Source organism: Cupressus sempervirens, chromosome 7 (assembly GCF_028749045.1).
Source record: "Cupressus sempervirens isolate cs-2001-9-10 chromosome 7, ASM2874904v1, whole genome shotgun sequence".
In the NCBI taxonomy this organism is placed as follows: Eukaryota; Viridiplantae; Streptophyta; class Pinopsida; order Cupressales; family Cupressaceae; genus Cupressus; species Cupressus sempervirens.
Window position 1 is genome coordinate 63,200,482 of NC_143124.1, and position 19,043 is coordinate 63,219,524.

The 19,043-nt window shown below is 30.5% G+C and overlaps 1 pseudogene; it reads left to right on the forward strand.

The window, feature by feature from the left end:
- LOC149545489 (protein LATERAL BRANCHING OXIDOREDUCTASE 1-like) overlaps positions 1–7,644 on the forward strand; it is an 81,147-nt pseudogene extending 73,503 nt beyond the window's left edge.
- The last annotated feature ends 11,399 nt before the right edge of the window (positions 7,645–19,043 follow it).

A 19,043-nucleotide genomic window follows, 5' to 3' on the forward strand; every position in this document is an offset into this window, starting at 1 on the left:
GCATAAGAATTCGATTCAATTGCAAATCTACTTTCACCTTCTCTAATGAGGGATTTCTGATCTCTTCAAAGTATCATGTTCTTTCACGAACTGCACAAATGATTGATTAATCACCCTCCTGGCTACTTTTTTTGCTCTGAGCCCATTTTTTTAGATCAAATTCAAAATCTGACACACTTAAGTGACTCAAAATACATTTAAATTTTTTTTGTGTAATCCAAATCTTTCTAATACTTTGCAATTCTTGGAATCTTTTCAACTCAAACTTGGTCTTTTGGATCTCGAAATCACTTCGGATCAACCTCCAAATTTCTTTTGATCATTCTTATCTCTTCATATTTCTTTAGATCATTTTGATCTCTTTATATTTCTTTAGATCATTCTGATCCCTTTATATTTCTTTGGATCATTCTGATCTCTTCATATTTCTTCAGATCATTCTGATCTCTCCAAATTTCTTCAGATCGTTCTGATCTCTTCATATTTCTTTAAGATCATTCTAATCTCTTATATTTCTTCTGATCATTCTAATCTCTTTATGTTTCTTCTAATCATTCTAATCTCTTCTATATTCTACCAAACCTTGGATTTCTTCTGTATCTTTCATCACTCTCCTTACATCATACTTCTAGTGTGTCATCTTTTGATTTCACTCCCAAGGGGGTAGGAGTATTACATCATTGAACTAAATTTCAACTCATTTTGAATCTCATTTCTTGGGGCATTTGGTTCCCATTTTATGTCCTTCTCATTTGGGGCATCTCATTACTTGGGGCATCTTGTCCTCCTCTTTCTGGCATCCTTGTCATCTACTTCATCTTTTCATCATTTGATCACATCTTATAAATTTTTTGATATGAGTCTAATGGACAGGTATCAGGACAGTCTAAACCATGATTCCTAAGGATCAAGCCTTATTCTAGGGATGATTCTATGACTCATAATTAGATCTTATCAACTTAGGTATCTAGGTGTTCGACCTGGATCCCTTAGGATTAAGCTTCATGCTAGAGATGATCCTTAAAAGCTTATCTATTTCAACTTAGGTATCTAGGTGTTCTACCTAGATTCCTTAGGATTAAGCTTCGTGCTGGAGATGATCCTTAAAAGCTTATCTATTTCAATTAAGGTATCTAGGTATTCTGCTTGGATTCCTTTGGATTAATCTTTTTTCTAGAGATAGTCCTTAAAAGCTCATCAATTGGTCTCCGTAGAATCAATTTTGGAACCAATCTTAATTTTTTTGATCTGCACATCATACTTTCTAATTTTCTTTGAATTGAACATATTGCTTGCACATTCATTCAAAGAGGGGAAAAATGTAATACCCCAAAATTGGCTCATTGCCATGATACCAATTCTGGTCTATTTTGATCATTGCTAAAGTCCTATTTCATTACACACATTCTTGATCTAAATCACTACTTGACTTAATTGTCAAATGTAGAAGACCCTAATCTGCATTCATCACATTTCTTATTTAATTCTACGTACTCATATTAGTTGCATTAAACCTACTTGATTTAATTTTAATTTAATTTAAAAGTATTTATACTTTATTAAACTAAATTATCTCGTAAGACTAATGTACTATGGGATTAAATTTATTTAATTTAATAAATATGCCTATCTTGATTAATTAAATGGGAAAGTTATTTCTAATTAATTAAAGATAATTATTTAATTAAATGGAAGGCTATTCTTTAATTAATTAAACAAAGTTATTTAATTAAATAGGAGTAATTCCTAATTAATTATATATAGTTATTTAATTAAATAAGAAAGTGTCTCTAATTAATTACATGAAATTATTTAATTAAATAGGAAATATATTTATGAGAGCATATCTCATTTTATTAAATTAAATATCTCTCCAAAATCCTTCTTCAGTTCGAAAAGGGAAATTCCCAGTTCACTATTGATCAAAAAGGAATTAAATCAATTAACTCCTTATTCTACTCAAATTAAATCAGTTAACTCCCTTTAATTTGGGAATCTTCCTTTATGACTGAACTTCACCTTTAATCCTGACTGTTGATTGAAATCGATCTCAACCGTTGATGGATTCTAGGAAAGTCTATTTAAGAGACCCTCATCTCTTCATTTTGGGAGAGGATGAATTTGGAATTTGCATCTAATTGCTGCTGGAATTCATACTCACATTTGCTCACATTTTCTCATATTTTACATACATTTGCATCCTTAGCTTAATTTCATTTAGCATAATATGCATATGATTAATCTAGTTTCCTTTACTTGTTCTTAGATTAGAATGCATTTCTCATTCTAGATTAATCTGCATAATCATATAGATTAATTTCATTTCTTAAATCCTTTATTCTTAGAGGGTCTTGTTGCTTAGCACCTCAAATCTGAGGATATCTAACAAGCAAAATCCCTTTAGATAGAAGGCAACAGGTCACCTTGCTGGCTGATTTTTGGATGAACAATCCAATGTTCATTCTGGGATGAATCCACAAATAAAGACCATGTTGAAGTGTGTGTGTTAGCAAAGGCTGCATATTCACGCATACAATTATATGATAAGTGGGTATTTTCATCTAATCATATTTGTTATGTGGGAAAATAATGTTGGAAATTAATTGTATCATATGACTACTATATTTTATAAATTTAATCATCTTTGTTAATAGAGGTTCACTAGTTTGAGAAGGAAGGTTCAAAAGAGGACTTAAAGTATGCTTTTCTCCATGGTTACCAAGGCCTTCGATAATATATGATAGATCAAGGGGAGAAATTAATCACTAGTAATCAACTTGAGATGACTAATTACTATGTCTTATGGCCTTAAGAAATTTAATTTATTGTATTATGTTTCAACAAGTTAAATTGTGTTGTGTATAGGAGGCCCAAGAACTAAGCTCATGAAGTGAACAATATGGTAGTGATCATTAGGATGAGACACATTCACTTAATCAAGCTTTTGTCATTCCTGAACCTCAGCAAGAAACCATTATTGAAGTACAATGAATGGGTGACAAAAATAATTAGGATAATTTTCTATGCAATGACAAATTTGTTCCTACATTTTTGTGTAGTGATTTATAGAAAGATAACAAAAAGGAAATGAATAGATATAAATATTTTGTAAAATAACAAAAAAACATATTAAGTTTTATAAGACTTTTCCTTCTATTTATAAAAATAATGCATGTTCTATTTCTCGACATGCATGCATTGTTTTTAGTTTTGGATTCTTTGCTACATATTTCTCATAGAGATGTAGCAAATTTATTATTCATATAAGTCTTCTTTTAGTAGTAGTAGTAGTTTGTGGTGTTCAATTATGAACTTTCAGTTAGTAACATAATCTATGAACTATATGTATGTGGCTTGTCTTTTATTTTTGTAAGCTACAATATTTACACTATGTACATCATTACCATTTTTGCAGTAAAGAAATATAGGATATTATAGAGGATAATTTAATTCTTTTTAGGAAATCTTAGGTTAACTTTTTGACGTTAACACATATTACAAGAGATCCAGTTATGATAAGAAATTTTTTTCTCATTTTTATTTGTCTTCTTTCAAATTGTTGAGTACTACTTACAAGTCTTTAATATATATTCTGGTTTTTTCCCCTTTGGGTGTATGACTATCTTGTTGAATGAATCTAAATTCTAATTAGTTTTGTAGCAGGTTTTTGCAAGTGTTGTTATAGTTATTGAACATACTCTTGTTGTTAAGATATGTAAAATTGATAATGATTGGTATTAATGCTTGCTAATATGTACATATTTCTTTACTAGTATACATGTTGGGTACTAAAATATTAAATTAATTCAAGTGTTATTCTCTTAAGATCCAATAGACAAGAATTTTTTTTATAAATTCATGGTATAGGATCTTGATGGAAGTTAGAGTAAATGGCATTGGTGCAAACAAAAGGTGCATTTTATTTGTGACATTTATTTTTCTTATAAATTCTCCTTCAACTAGAAACACATTGCAATTATATTTTTTCTTTCTTTACACAAATACACCTCTAGTTGACACAAAAAAGAATTGGATCAAATCCATGTTAGAGATGATAAATTTCTAGAAGAAGTTTCATCCCATAACAAGGATTACATGACATCCATACTTGTTAAAAATTAGATCGCAAGCTCTTAAAAAATAGATCACTAGAAACTAACTTTCTTCAATGGATTTGTTAAGTTAGTTAATCTCCCAAAACCCCTTTATACACCAAACCAACACCTTGTTTTACAATAGAAAATTTAATAGTAGAAAATTTAACATGAATAAATTTAGCAATTTGTATTACACAAGAACAATAAATAGAACTATATCATGATCATACAATCCTTATACACAAGAACAAAAAATAGGAGTGCTAGTTATGAAACTGAATGATTACTTCCTTGGCCTACAAGTTTAATAACAAGTAAAAGAAGTGATAAAAATTTACTTTCTCCCGTGTTTGTTTTCTTAGGCTATCCACTATCAGATTGGCTTGCAATATAATTAATCTGTAATATGATTTATCCAATTTTTTAAATTTATTTTTTCCTTCAATATCCTTCACCTCTATTCGTTGATTGAAAGACAACAAATATTTTTTTGAGGACATTATAAATATATTTATGTAATTTATTTGATTGATAATCAACATATATATTACAAACAGGAGAGAAAATCAAGACATACTAGTTTTTGATGGGTCCTTCACCTTGGAAAGATGTTTCTTGTTGATTACAATGGTTGTACAATTAAGATCTACACTAGTCCCTTGATTCCTAAATATAGGATTAGAAAATCCATCACATATGAAATTTGATTTTTAATCCACATCTAAAATATTAATAAGAATTTTTTCTTCCAAAGGAAATAGAAGTCTTGCCAGAGAAACTGTACAATACAAAAATAAATTTCTTAGAATAAGTTTCTTAGAATATCTTAATAATTTAGATATGCTTATTTAACAAATCATCAAAAACCATTTAGAACTAGATTTTAACAAATAAGTGTGCATGGATATCTCTAAACAATCTTTTGGTGCCCATAAGATCCCACGAAGCATGTTGATGATATTAGAATACACTTTAGACTCTACATTGCCATAAACAATGTCATTGTTTCCAAGGAAGCTTGTCTCTCGTGTCCCAAACATCTAACAACATAAATTTAATCACTTTATCAATTTCAATTGTAAATCATTAGATAGAATATTCAAAAAAAATGGAGTGACTCAAAAGTATATCATACAAAAAAAAAATAGAGTTAGGCCAAAACTATTCTAATAGGCCTTGTCCAATAATTATGGCATGTGGATGTTGTCAGTTTTAGTATTTTAAAACTAGAATTTTAGTGTTAAGTGTTATGATATTTTTTTTTCTTGCACTTACTTTAGATAGCATCTGTAATATTTATAAAGATCGCTTAGACTTATTAGAAAGCCTATTTTCACTCCCAGTATATAAAAAAATAGGAGATAAATTCATGCATAGTTCATTTTCAGTGATGTCCATCATTTGTAACATTCTCTACATGCTTTCCTTGTTGCGGTAATAGTTTTGTTGATATAGAGAGTGTGCAGGAGCTTGTAGTTAAGAACTTCAATGAGATTCCTCAGAGATATATAAGATTAGAAGAAGAGAGGCCATCTTCAACACAAATTCCTTATGTCTTGAAAGTCCCTATAATTGACATGGAAAAGCTTCTCTTGCCTTCTGATAATAAGGAAAGACAAAAGGAGATGGACAATCTTTCAGAGGTTTGCATAGACTTGGGCTTCTTTTAGGTATCATGAAAACCCACATAGATTTTTTATAATTGGATTTGTAGTTTTTTTGAAGATACACTGATCCTTAGGTTGTGAAACATGGAATTCCACATTCTTTGATAGATTGGATAAAAGGAGTGGCTAATGAGTTCTTTATCCTTTCCTTAGAAGAGAAGAAAAAGTATGCGCCACAAGGAGGAGATATTCAAGGCTATGATAATGTGTTTGTGGTTGATAAAGATTAAAAGTTGGCCTAGGGTGACTTGATGGGTTTGGCGCTTATGCCTCAAAATCTCATCAACTTAACTCTTTGGCCAACCACACCATCAGACTTCAGGTATTGGGTTTATTCAAACACTCAACTAGAAAGGTGTTAGTTTGGTGGCTTTCAATATTATATTATTACCATGAATTCTAGTTACAACCAATTTTATTGGGGTCTCTATATATTGCCTCCTCAGGCCTTGACATTAAGAGCAGTCATCCAAGTCATCTAGGTATGCTTAGTCTTTGAGGTGGGTCAAGTCAGTTAATGGCTTAATTCTATCCTTGGCCCAATCTTGAGATGGGTTCGAGCCCCATGCCAATCAGATCACTAGTGCTCCTTTGCAACACTAAGCCAAGACCATGCTTGTAGGAAATGGTTTTGCATTTTAAATTCCTACTTAATGGGTTTTTTATAATGATTAACATAGAATGTTTTAGTTAATTATTTGAATTACCATCTAATTTTTTTATATTTTCCATTATAGAAATATATTACAGAATGCTATCAGTCAAGTGATAAGCATGGCTCAAATGATTCTCAATCAATTTGTCAAAAAAATATAATTAAAGGGAGATTATTTTGAAGAAGATTTTGGAGAGGATCACTTGATCTAGTGTGAAGGTCAAGAGATCATTCAGAACAAGATGTCTTAAGTTTCTAACAATTTTTCTTCAAGATGAAAAAAAAAGGCTTACAAGTTCAAAAGAATAATAAATAATTTTGTATCCAACCCATTCCTTATGCACTTGTTGTTAATACTCATGACCTAATAGAGGTACATGGTATCTAAGTTTTGATATTGGTCACATCACTTAAATGGAAAGAATGACTCAAATGTTTCTTGATTTATTGACTTCAATGATACACTTGAAGAGTGATTATTTGAATGAATTTTTTTGATGATAATTTATAATGCAATTTTTTTAATTATAATTTGACCACCAAATAATGTGTTTTTAATATGTGGTTTAGGAGTACAATACATAGTTACAATACTCAGGTGGAAAGGGTGGCTCAAATGATCCTTAGTCTATTTGCGAAAAACTTAAAAATAAAGAGTGATTATTTTGAACAAATGTTTGGGGATGATCAAATGATGACAATATAGATGAATTTATATCTGCCTTCTTCCAAGCTTGAACCAGTACTGGGGTTAAGCCCTCATTTGGATGGAAGTGGCATAACACTTTTACTTCAAGATGACCAAATAGAAGGCCTTCAAGTTTGCAAGAATAATGAATGGATTCCTATCAAATCTATTTCCTATGCACTTGTCATTAATATTGGTGACCTAATATAAGTAAATGATATTTAAGTTTTGGAAATTGATTTAATTTTATCATATATCATATTAAAAATTTTAATTTCAATATACGTGTTGACAAATGGAATATACAAGAGTATAGAACATTGAGTAGTAACAAACAAAGTGAAGGAAAGATTATTAATTGCTATGTTTTATTATCCAAGTTTAGATGATGAAGTGGCTCCTATAAACAACCTTCTAGATGATGAACACCCTTTCTTATATAGGAAGTTCAAGCACCAAGATTATATTCACTTTTACATGAGTAAAGAACTCAATGGGAAAAAGTCATTAGTTAACTTTTCCAAAATATGTAAATAGTATTCAAGATTGCTAGTTACTGTAATAATCATCATGTGGGTAGAAAAGAAATTAATGTGATATTGTAGTTGGATTAGATGGCTTTTAGATTGATATACCAGATTACAAAGGAAAATAACAATTCCATGATATATTTCCTCTTAGTTTTCAAGTATTCTATTTTTAATGCAATATAAGATGGATTTCTTTATATGGAGCAATTAATGCTATCATGAATATGAGAAAAGGACATGTTGCTAGAGTGCAAATGAATTATTTCTTCTCTAAATTTTTATATCTTGCATATTATGTTTGGTAAGATCCAATGAAAAAAAAAATCACTTGGTTTCATAATATTACACCAAAATATTGATCATTTGCAAAAGCAAAACATTTCTTAATATTTTCTAATTTGATTCTATGTATTAGTAATATTTTCATTACCAATTCAAGAGTTTTAATTTATGAATAATAGTAATATATTATATATTTATTCATTATCCTTGGTTGGTGTCATAGAGTGTTGGGTTTCATGATTGATCCTTAATTTTTATTTTTTCAATCAATACTTTAATTATGTTTTTCAAATATTTTGCATTTTTTTTTGTATTTATTTTTATTCCTCATTAAAAACATTGATGATTTCAACCTTTTATTTTGGTGTTTAAAATCCATTTTTAAATTATTAATCTCCATTAAATAAATAAGTAATAATGATAAGAAAATGTTGACCATGTTAAGCTACTATAAACATACTATAGTTTATGCCTAGTATGTTTATATCCTAAGTCCTAATTTCCTCTCATATAATCTCCCCTTTGAATGGATAGATTTTGAACATGTAAATGGGAGAGGTGGAGAAGGGGAGAGTCTTTTGAATTTAATGTAGCATCAACATGTTTTATTAAATAATAATAATAATAATAATATATTGAACAAATGAACTTTTTTTTTTTTTTTTTTAAATCTAGGATTTGATTAGCAAGGAATTTTTTTTAATAAAAATATTAAATTGACTCATCTACGTACTCTACACAATTTTTTTTTATGGGTACCTTACTATGTGAGGAGAAAAACATTATTGTCACCTCTTGTGTCACCCTCCACCATGATAACAACTAATCATTTCAAGTCACACTAAAAGATAAGTAAAGAAGGGTACTCCCCTTAATAACACAAACATGTAATAAAAATATATAAATAATAGCAAGTTGCAAGAACATAAAATTGACTTTTTTTATTTCCAAAAGTATGGAATTAAAAATTCAATCAAGAAAATGTCTAAATCCTCATGGTCATTTACCATAAAATATACTATGAGTGAGAACCACCACCAACATCCCCAAACTATCCTAGGAAACCCTACGGGCCTTCTTTATATAGACAATTTTCCACTACCCAAGAAGGTTTTAGAAATTTAACCCTAGACCTTGAGGTAGAAAAACCATAAAATATTATTATTATTTGTATTTTATTAAATAAGAGTAGGTCATAATAACTTTTAAAACTCAAAGCATTTTTTTTGAGAAACCTACTTTTATTTTCTCATTTTAGGCGACATGACTTTCAAAGACCATAACTCATCGCCAGTTGCTCCAATTGAATATTACAACCCCATTTTTGAAATGCCACAAACTACTCTAAAATACTTAACTATTTCAAGCCCTATTTAGTTGAGGTTTGAACTCCTTTTTAGAGCCTTTAAAATTAGGCTCAATGTGCTTATGCGTTGCAAACAATACTAATTCATTTTTGCAATTTAAGTTCACAAACAGACTTGATCTTACAATAAAAATTTATTGGCATGATGATATATCTAGAATGAACCTCTAAGGAAGAAATTAGAACAATATAAGCTTGAATGACATACTTACTAAAAATATAAAGATTCTACAAAAAACAACTCTACATGAAGAGAACCATTTAAAAATAAATAAAAGTAACATATTTTTGGGTGATGCAGGATTCCCCCTTATACCAAGGATGCTCATATATCAAACACCTAGGGTATTTTGAGAAGTGATCTTATCACATCTTAGATCTTAAAAGGAAAACCAAGATGGTTAACCTCCTTCCTTGTGAATTATTAGTCATTTTAGCCCACCTCCTTTTACTCCCTTTGTTGCCATCATTGAAATCTGATCATAGATACATGCTCATGGTGCCAAGGTTTGCACAGTGCACTAAAATAGCCAAAACCTAACTAAAAACCTAGTTATCCCCTTCAATGATATAAATTTGTATTACATTTTTGAAGGGTCAAATTACCTATGTATCACTTAGGTTGGATCCCCTTGCTAGGCTCATTCACTCTAAGTGTTTCCATGTGCCCTATTCACTTAAATAATTTACACGTCTACCTTAATATTTTTCCTAAGTCCATTTTTAGTGGGACTTGGTGGTGGTGACATAGCGATGACCAAACATTGGCATTTCGGGAGTCCATGGAGCATCAAAGGAAGAAGGTATAGTGAGGCCCCAAAATGGAATCTCCACCATCAAATCTTTCTTGATCTAGAGATGCTTGTGTTCTCATAGGGAAACCAAAGATATATGGTGGGTCCAATGATGATATCACACATAAACAGGTGTTAACATTCTGGAAGGTCTTTATGGATCAAAGGAAGAAAATGCTTTACAAGCCTGAAATGTGGCCACGTGTCCCGAAACTTAAGTAAATGATTTTGCATGAGGGCTTTTAAGCCAAAGATCAATAGTGGAGATATAATGATTGATTAAAAGATCACCATCCATAATTTATAAGGGATGATGAAGATATATGACCCATAGGCATTCTCAATGGTTTGAGATAAATGTGATTGCACCACATGTCCAAGTTGCCTAGGTAGGATACTTTTCAATGTTTGGAGATGACTTAGTGGGATATTTTAATGATAAAAGGCCACATGATTATTTCTCTTCTACAACTTGAACCCAGAGGTTTAATTTAGGGTTTTAGTGAGTTCTTCCTAAACTCTACAAAAGGCAATTGTAAATATATAAAAATGATTCTCCTCCATTCTATTATGTTTACATGCTACAACTTTCTTCTCTGCAACTATATTCATTGAGTTCCATTAATAAAATATCTAGTTTCTTGCCTCTTCTTGAATGTTTATTGTTTGTTTCCCATGATTTTGCATGTTGTGTTTAATGTGTTGATAAATATTGTATTGTGAAGTTTTTTCCTTTCAATATTTTTATTAGTTTCTAACCTTAATGTGATTCTTTGGAAGTAGAATAGAGTTACGACCTATATATTTGGGTCTTCATTGATGTATTATGAATATAAGTAAGATTTGTAACCATTTCTATTTAGTGTATCACCCCTCTGGATTAGATTAGGTAGTTTGGTTTCATTCATTTCCTTCTCTCTTTTCCTTCAAAGAGTAGTTCGGTGCATCCTAATAGTAAGGAAGTCAGTCTTCTCTAGAGACTCAATCTCATAGTTCAAGTCACACATTTGGAGATTGTTTCCATTTTTCAAAAGGTTTCCATTATGTCAAACTTTAGGTGAGGGTGCAAAATTTTGTGACGATATTATCCATGATGGATCTTTAATAAGTCTGCGTTTCCATTTGACTAGATATTCTTCATATGTCTTATGTCTTGTACTAGTTGGTATCTCTAAATATTGTTGTCTATTAGTGTCAAACACTAAGTCATATACAATAGAGTCAGTAGGTCATCAATACGAATGAGCTACTCTATATAGGTCAAGTCATGTGAATGACTTGTAAATAAAAATGTATATAGCAAGCTCTATAGGAGCCAAGAAAGTTTTTGGTAGCTGATTATTTCAGTATAAGCCAAGCCCAGTGATTGTCGAGTAGTTAGAGCATATTGATTTCAAGTTACACTAAAGGTGTCAATTATAGTTGAGGTTGAGAAACTAAAGAAAAGAATAGTGAATGTTGAGTAATAGGAACAGTATATGCCAAGCAACATAAAATTAACATTCAAGTTAGGACTGAGACAAACTTTGAGGTAAACCATTTTAGGCCAGCATAAACATGACTTTTAATATTTGTAGAGGTTGTTACAGAGGAAATTATGTGTTTATGACATACATCACAGATCCCTAAGGCAGGTGATCAACCAATCAGATAAGAGGCAAAAAGGGAAGTGTCTAGACAACTTTTTAACAAATCTTTAAATAGACCAAATATAAACACTATTTTTTGTAAGTGTGTGAGTGTATGCTGAGAAAATAGAGAAATTTATTCATGTAATCACAAAGAATATCTATGTGAAAGTGAAAACGTTGCAAGCAAGGCAGAAGAGTGAAGTTTTCTTATTTTGCTAAATAGAGATAGTGACCTTATTAAGTAGTGAAGGATAGAATAGAGATATATTAGGTTGAAAATCATATTAGAATTCAAGAGAAGAGATCTATAATTAGTAGAAGAGTATAGATTGAAGGATCAAGTACTGAATCATAATTAACATAATTATTTTAGTAGAACTTTATTAAATATATTAACTGAGTCCTTCATTGTAAGATTAAAATCCTCTCATAGGGTAAGACCAAATAGTCTTAACAACCTTTAACAGGGAAGACCCCTGGAAAGGTAGATCATCAAAAGTGATCAAGATTTTAACCTTGATAAGTTAATTTTATTACTAAAGTAGTAAAGATTTGTGGGTGTCATCCCCTCCCTAGTTTTACCTTCACTTTGGAGGGTTTCTAGCTAACTAAATATGTTTGTTGTGTTTACATTTCACGCATGTGATTGCTAGTTGTATCTACATGTTAAAGCATTTGAATTTACAAGTAATGTTACACATGAATTAGATATGAGATGGAAAATATGATTAATGCACTAAATTTGATTTAAGGGATAAAATTTATACATATCTTGATTCACCCCACTCTCCCTCTCAGTATCATGTTTCCAAATTAAGACTTCTAACAATTATTTTACCAACACGAGTGTCCAATATATCCTCAATTTTCTCTATAGAGTTTCTAGAATATCCCATTTTTCTTTAGTAACCCCATCTTCAAATCTTCCTTCATGACATTAGATGTCAGATCTAAAATGTTAAATACTAGTGAAATATTCATTTCACTACGAAATTATAACTCATAAGCATTTCCTTGATCATGCTTCTTTAGTATTTCACGTGGTCCAAAGTTCTTCATATTCAAATTATTATATGTTACCACTAGAAATTGATCCTTCCTCAAATGAAGCATTACTTATGAGTTGATCCTAATAGGTTGTGATTAATCCTTTAATAGCGTGCTTACTTAATATTGAGTTCAAGTCCTTTAATCAGACACACTTCTAATAGAGTGTTGAAATCCTTTTAAGCCTTTAACAAGGTAGACCTTTCATAGGGTAGATCATATTGTATGGTCAAACAATTGTAACCTTCATTGGATACACTTTACAACTATAGTAGTAAAGATTTGTGGGTGTCATCCCCACCCCAATTTCACCTTGTCATTGGAGGGTTTCTAGGTAATCATATCTTATGTCATATGTGTGAATGTTTACATATTTCAATGCTATGAATGTATGTGCTTAATTTTTTACTTCATTTTATATGTTAAATTATGAGATAGATGTCAGGTGAATGATTTTATGGTTGAAGTTTTGAAGCATTGATTTGCACCCCACCCCTCTCAAAGTTTACTTTTCCTATTGTATTTCTAATAGAACCAAGAGCTCTACTTCTCATGGTAGCAAATCAACCACCTACACCTATACACCTTTGTACACACTAGCATAGTAGCCCAAGGCCCTATGTTGTAAACACTTCTCTAGAACCATATTTAAGAACCATGTCCTACTAAGCATTGCCACATCTTCAAATGTGCGAGATATGTAGAATTCAAAGTAAGAAAACCCTAGTTCCTTATTCAACCATCCAATAGATTAAATAAAAATCATGATTAGCAATTATTTATCCATGTTTTTAATCAAAATCAAAGATAAGAAATATTGCTTATTAATCAAGAAACTAGTATGTCAATTAAATGATGTTGATATACACATCATACATCCAAGACAACCAATTAAATATGTTTGTGTGTGTTGGTTTGGTTGTATAATATACCAATGCATGCATCAAATAATTAATTACATCAGTGACATGAATTTCTACACTAAATCCCTTGAAGATATTTAAGACTAGTTATCTCGATCATGTATCCATATGCAAGTCCCAATATCCACAGCTAACCAACATTGTCCATCAACTATCTAAGATGGGAGTGTAACCTAGGCACTTTTACCATGCCAACCAAGGAGTATTTAGCTCCCCTGAAGTCCTTCTTGATATGAAGAATGCCTCGATCCTAGTATAAGAAGCCTAGAAACTTGGAACAAGAGGACTAGTGGATCTAGTGCAGCCATGAAATATACTACTTTCCATATGCCTAAGTAGCCAAATTGTAGAATTTGGTAGCGAAAGTAAAAGTAACTAGAATATCTACACATATTCAGTGCAATAAATAATACTATATCTACACATACATAGTAAAATGAAATAAAAACATATCTACACATATACATTAAAATATAATGGCTTTAGCAAAAATGATTTGATCCAAATTTAGTTGATAGAAGAAACAAAGAATGTTGTATCCATTCTAATTAGAACTGATAGATAGAAAGAAACAAAGCATACTTCATCAATTTCTATCCCTCCGTAATTTCCATGTTGCACCCAACCATAAGAGTACTAAGTTCACTCAAGGCATCTAACAGAAAATCAGCAATATAATATAGTTCAAGGAGATGAATAAGTCTATAGTATCAAATTTCTATATCTAGTGATGACATTGTAATGAGAATATTTCCATTTTGCACGATCACTTCACACACATGACAATAACAAGTGATGTATTTTCATCTAATTAATTATAGGAATACATCGAAATACTATTTATCAATAGAAACTATAATTGAAGGATTTTTGAATGTAAGATAAATAAATACACATTCATTTTAAAATGAACTTAATATTTCCATAAGACTTTTCTAAAAAATGGCACACTTATATTGGTCCGATGATTATACTTTCTTTCACTATAGTGGGGTCCTCAATTATAATCTAATAGAATTGTTACTTTTGAGTCAAGAATGCTTCAAATTGAACTTAATATGATGTCCATTAGATGTTTTCATGGGTTATATATTTCTCAATTTGTGTATAGCCAATAGAGGTTTTAAAACTATTAATTAGTTCTTCTTTATAATACTAAGGTTACAAAAAAACATGTATAACATTCTTAGCATTAAAAAACCAACTTTATATTGGAGCTAACTATCTAGAATCCCTTGCCTTGCCAACATATGTATATACAAAATTCAATATAGTTGTAGAGTCCTTATACAACCAAATTGATGCACGAAGAAGGACGAGCTTTGATTAGTTGGAGAGCACCTTCCTGCATATAATTGAACAATCAATTCTCTCTCTCTCTCTCTCTCTCTCTCTCTCTCTCTCTCTCTCACACACACACACACACACACACACACACACACACACACACACACACACACACACACACACACACACACACACACACACACACACACACACACACAAACACACACACACACACACACACACACACACATACACACACACACACACACACACACACACACACACACACACACACACACACACACACACACACACACCAAATTGAAATAGGAAATTGATGTTTTGCATTAATTTTTTTATTTAGTGTACAAGTTCATTAACATATTATTAAATATGTTGACCATGTTCTACGGTTTGATGGAAATCATGTTCCACTCTTCATAATTCATTAGCATCTATAAGGTTTAGGTCAGATAGTTAAGATGTTGTACCCATGTTTCTAGTCAAGTACTACACATATCCCATCATCTAGTTGCACAAGGTGGATATGGATTCACACCATTACTAGTTGGTATTTGCTAGATTATATGTATATCAAACAAAACTAACTTTGGTTAGCAAAACCAAAGGATGATTCAGTAAAACATATTTTGCATGTGCAGTCATCTATTCCAACCACACTCATTAATAATTCATCAAAATAAAATCCATAGTTTTATGTACATTTATTATACATGTGGTTATAAATAGATTGGTTAGGCATGATATTTTAGGTGCTCATTTTATAAATCTCTTTCTATGTTATGTGTTGTGTTATATGTTTTCATGGTAATAGAGCCATGAATAAGAAATTGTGATTTTTAGTTTGAAGTTTTTTGTGTGAAAATCATTTTAAGGTGATTGCTGAAAAAATTGGTGAATATTTCTTCATGTGCGGAGTGGTGTGTGGAGTGTTAAGCTTTTGAAGGATCTCCAAATTCAAGGTATGAATTGATATGATTTCATAAGCATTTTTTTTAAGTATGTGAAAAATATCAATGGTGCAAGAGATATTTGAGTAAGAAGTGGATTTCTCATTTTTGATCAAGATAAAATTTATGTTATGAATTATATGAAAAAATTGAAAGAACTAAGTGTTCATGTGTTTGCTAAGGAAAGTGAGATTTAAAGCTTGCCCTCTTTAAGAATTGTCTTTCTATTTGAAATATAGATTATATTGTGTGCATAAGGATTGTTTGGATATATAATCAAGTCCATTTCAAAATGCTCATGTTTTTGTTAAATATTTTTTCAGCACTCCCCTTAGGATTTGTGACAAAGGGTTAACTACCTCTTGTGTACTATAAGTTGAGTGTTTGTATTAGGAATTAACATATCAGTCTTTTGGTGCAATAGAAACCCAACTCTAACAAGTGGTATTAGAGCTTGGTCACAGATTTGAATTCTTAGACCCTCTATCATGCCCAAATTTTGCAAGGTAAAAGACAACTAACAATTTTTTTTGTTGAAAGATAACTTGGGAATTCTCATAAGGAGATATACATTATCAATATGAATATCATTGATTAGAAGTTTGGGTAGATGCCAATAATGAATATGCATGCTATAGTGCCAATTGATCTATAGTATGGAAGTCGAACACCTTAGTTGAATGCTTGACTAAAATATTTATAATACAAACATTAGGTACACTTTTTACTCGATTATGAGTTATAAGATATGCTTGAAAATCAAATTTTATCTTACTTCTGTAAAAATGAAACTACTCACTAAGAGGTCTTATGAAGTATACATATGTGGCATTTGGTGTACTCATAGGATAGGCATAATTATGAGTGTACATCCTTAATTTGGTCTTATATGTATAGTAAGTTTTAGTTTTGGTTACATGAGCATACATTCTTCTCATAAATATATATATATATATCTCCTCCCCCCCTCCCCCCCTTTAGTGTTGTTCATGAAAGTCAAAGACTATCTTACTTATGTAAAAATGAAGCTACTCACTAGGAGGTCTTATGAAGTATACATATCTGGGATTTGGTGTACTCATAGGATAAGCATAATAACGAGTATACATCCTTTTATTGGGCTTATATGTATAGTTAGTTCTAGTGTTGGTTACAGGAGCATACGTTCTTCTAATACATTTAGTTTTAGTGTTGGTTACATGAGCATACATTCTCTCTCTCTCTCTCTCTCTCTCTCTCTCTCTCTCTCTCTCTCTCTCTCTCTCTCTCTCTCTCTCTCTCCATATCAATCAATCAATCAATCATATATATGTTAAACATCCCATAATGAATTTTTTTCATTAAATATGTAAATAAATTTTCAATGTACTATGTATATACTAAATAGGTTTAAAATTATATAGTGTAACAATTATACAATTATAGATGTTATATTTATTTATTTAATGACACATTAAAATAATATCAAGATCTACTAATGCATCCCTACCATTTATACCTTACTACCCACTTCACCAATTTCAACTATATATTAAATCACCTTAAGTAACCCTTTTCTAAAACTTAAGATACTAGCTACTACCCAAACTAAACACCCCTTTTTCTCCTAACACCCTAACACTTCTAGCTTACTACTCTCTTGACTTTCCATTTTCTAATCTTTAATAAAATCTGATTTGACATTCCTATTAGTAGCCCATCCTTAGGCACTATTCCCTAAAAATTTCCTTCCATCCATGCCTAATAGCCCATCCCAAGCGCCTACCCAACATGATGACCTTTATACCATCATCACCCATGTTGCCCTTCCAGCGCTTTTTCCTAAGCACTTCCCCCCCCCCCACCTCCTTGGTGTTGCTTCTCCATGGTAATGGCTAAAACATAAATTATTTTGCATGGCAGATGCCTATGAACTACCTCATGCCATCGGTACATGCCAGTTTGGACGGACCTGCAGTGTTATTCTAGAGTTTGCCAAATATTGTATCCATCCTTTACTGCTATTGAATCGTCCATATAAGATTCAAATCTCTTTAGCCAATCAATTGAATAAAAAATAATTTTAAAATTTTAAAAGGTTAATAATCTTTCATTTATACTATATAAATTTAAGAATTGTAAACAGAAAAGTAGGCAATGGTAAATTATTTTGTCAGGCGGATGCCCTATATTATTAATAATATATAGATTATTTTAAAGTTAAAGAAATATTAAATAACATCAAATAATAAAATAAAATAAATTTCATACAATATTATTTATGTAATAATGTACATTACATTAAAAAAAATTAATTAATTTAAGAATAATGATAGTAAATAAGAGAATACAATAGTTCTAATTTATAACTAGTATTTTAATTTAAAAAGAAAATTAGTTGAAGTTAATAAAAATTAAGTAGAAAATATTGTCAAACTATTAAATCACCTATTTTTGTTAGATAGGAGCAATAGTTTACTGTGCAATGTCCAACAAATTTAAACATTAACCAAACATTTGAAAAATAAAAATAAATTGTATTATATGGTATAAATTGAAAAATAATTGAGAAGTTTGCAAAGCTCAAAAATTTTGCTCCTCTTTCTCCAAAATTTTCTCTATTAAATGAAGCCTTCAATCTAACATTATGTATAAAATTATCATTCTAAGTATTAAAGTCACATTTTTTAATTATATCAAATTTTCACAATCTATAGAGATTGTTGCAATTGTTTATATTATAGCTTACGTTTAAATATCAAAATTTATGATTCATTATATGATGATAAAAGTAAATTTGTTCTTAACATTGTCAAGATGGAAGTGATCCAAAATATTGATGCAAACATGAATCAATGAGAATCTAATTAGTGAGAATCTAATCTATCTCATACATGGCATATTAATCCAAAATAGATTTTTTGAGATAGTGTCATAAAGACTTTAAGTATTGAAACTTAGTATCAAAAGAGTGTGAATCACAACACTTAGTGCCGCCAATGATATATTTTTAATATCTCAAAAGATTTTAACAAAATAGATACCAATAAGAGCTATGCTTTCCACAATCCATAGGTATAGTACAAATTCTTCTGAACTAATTTTGTGTAGCCTTTTAACTTTTTA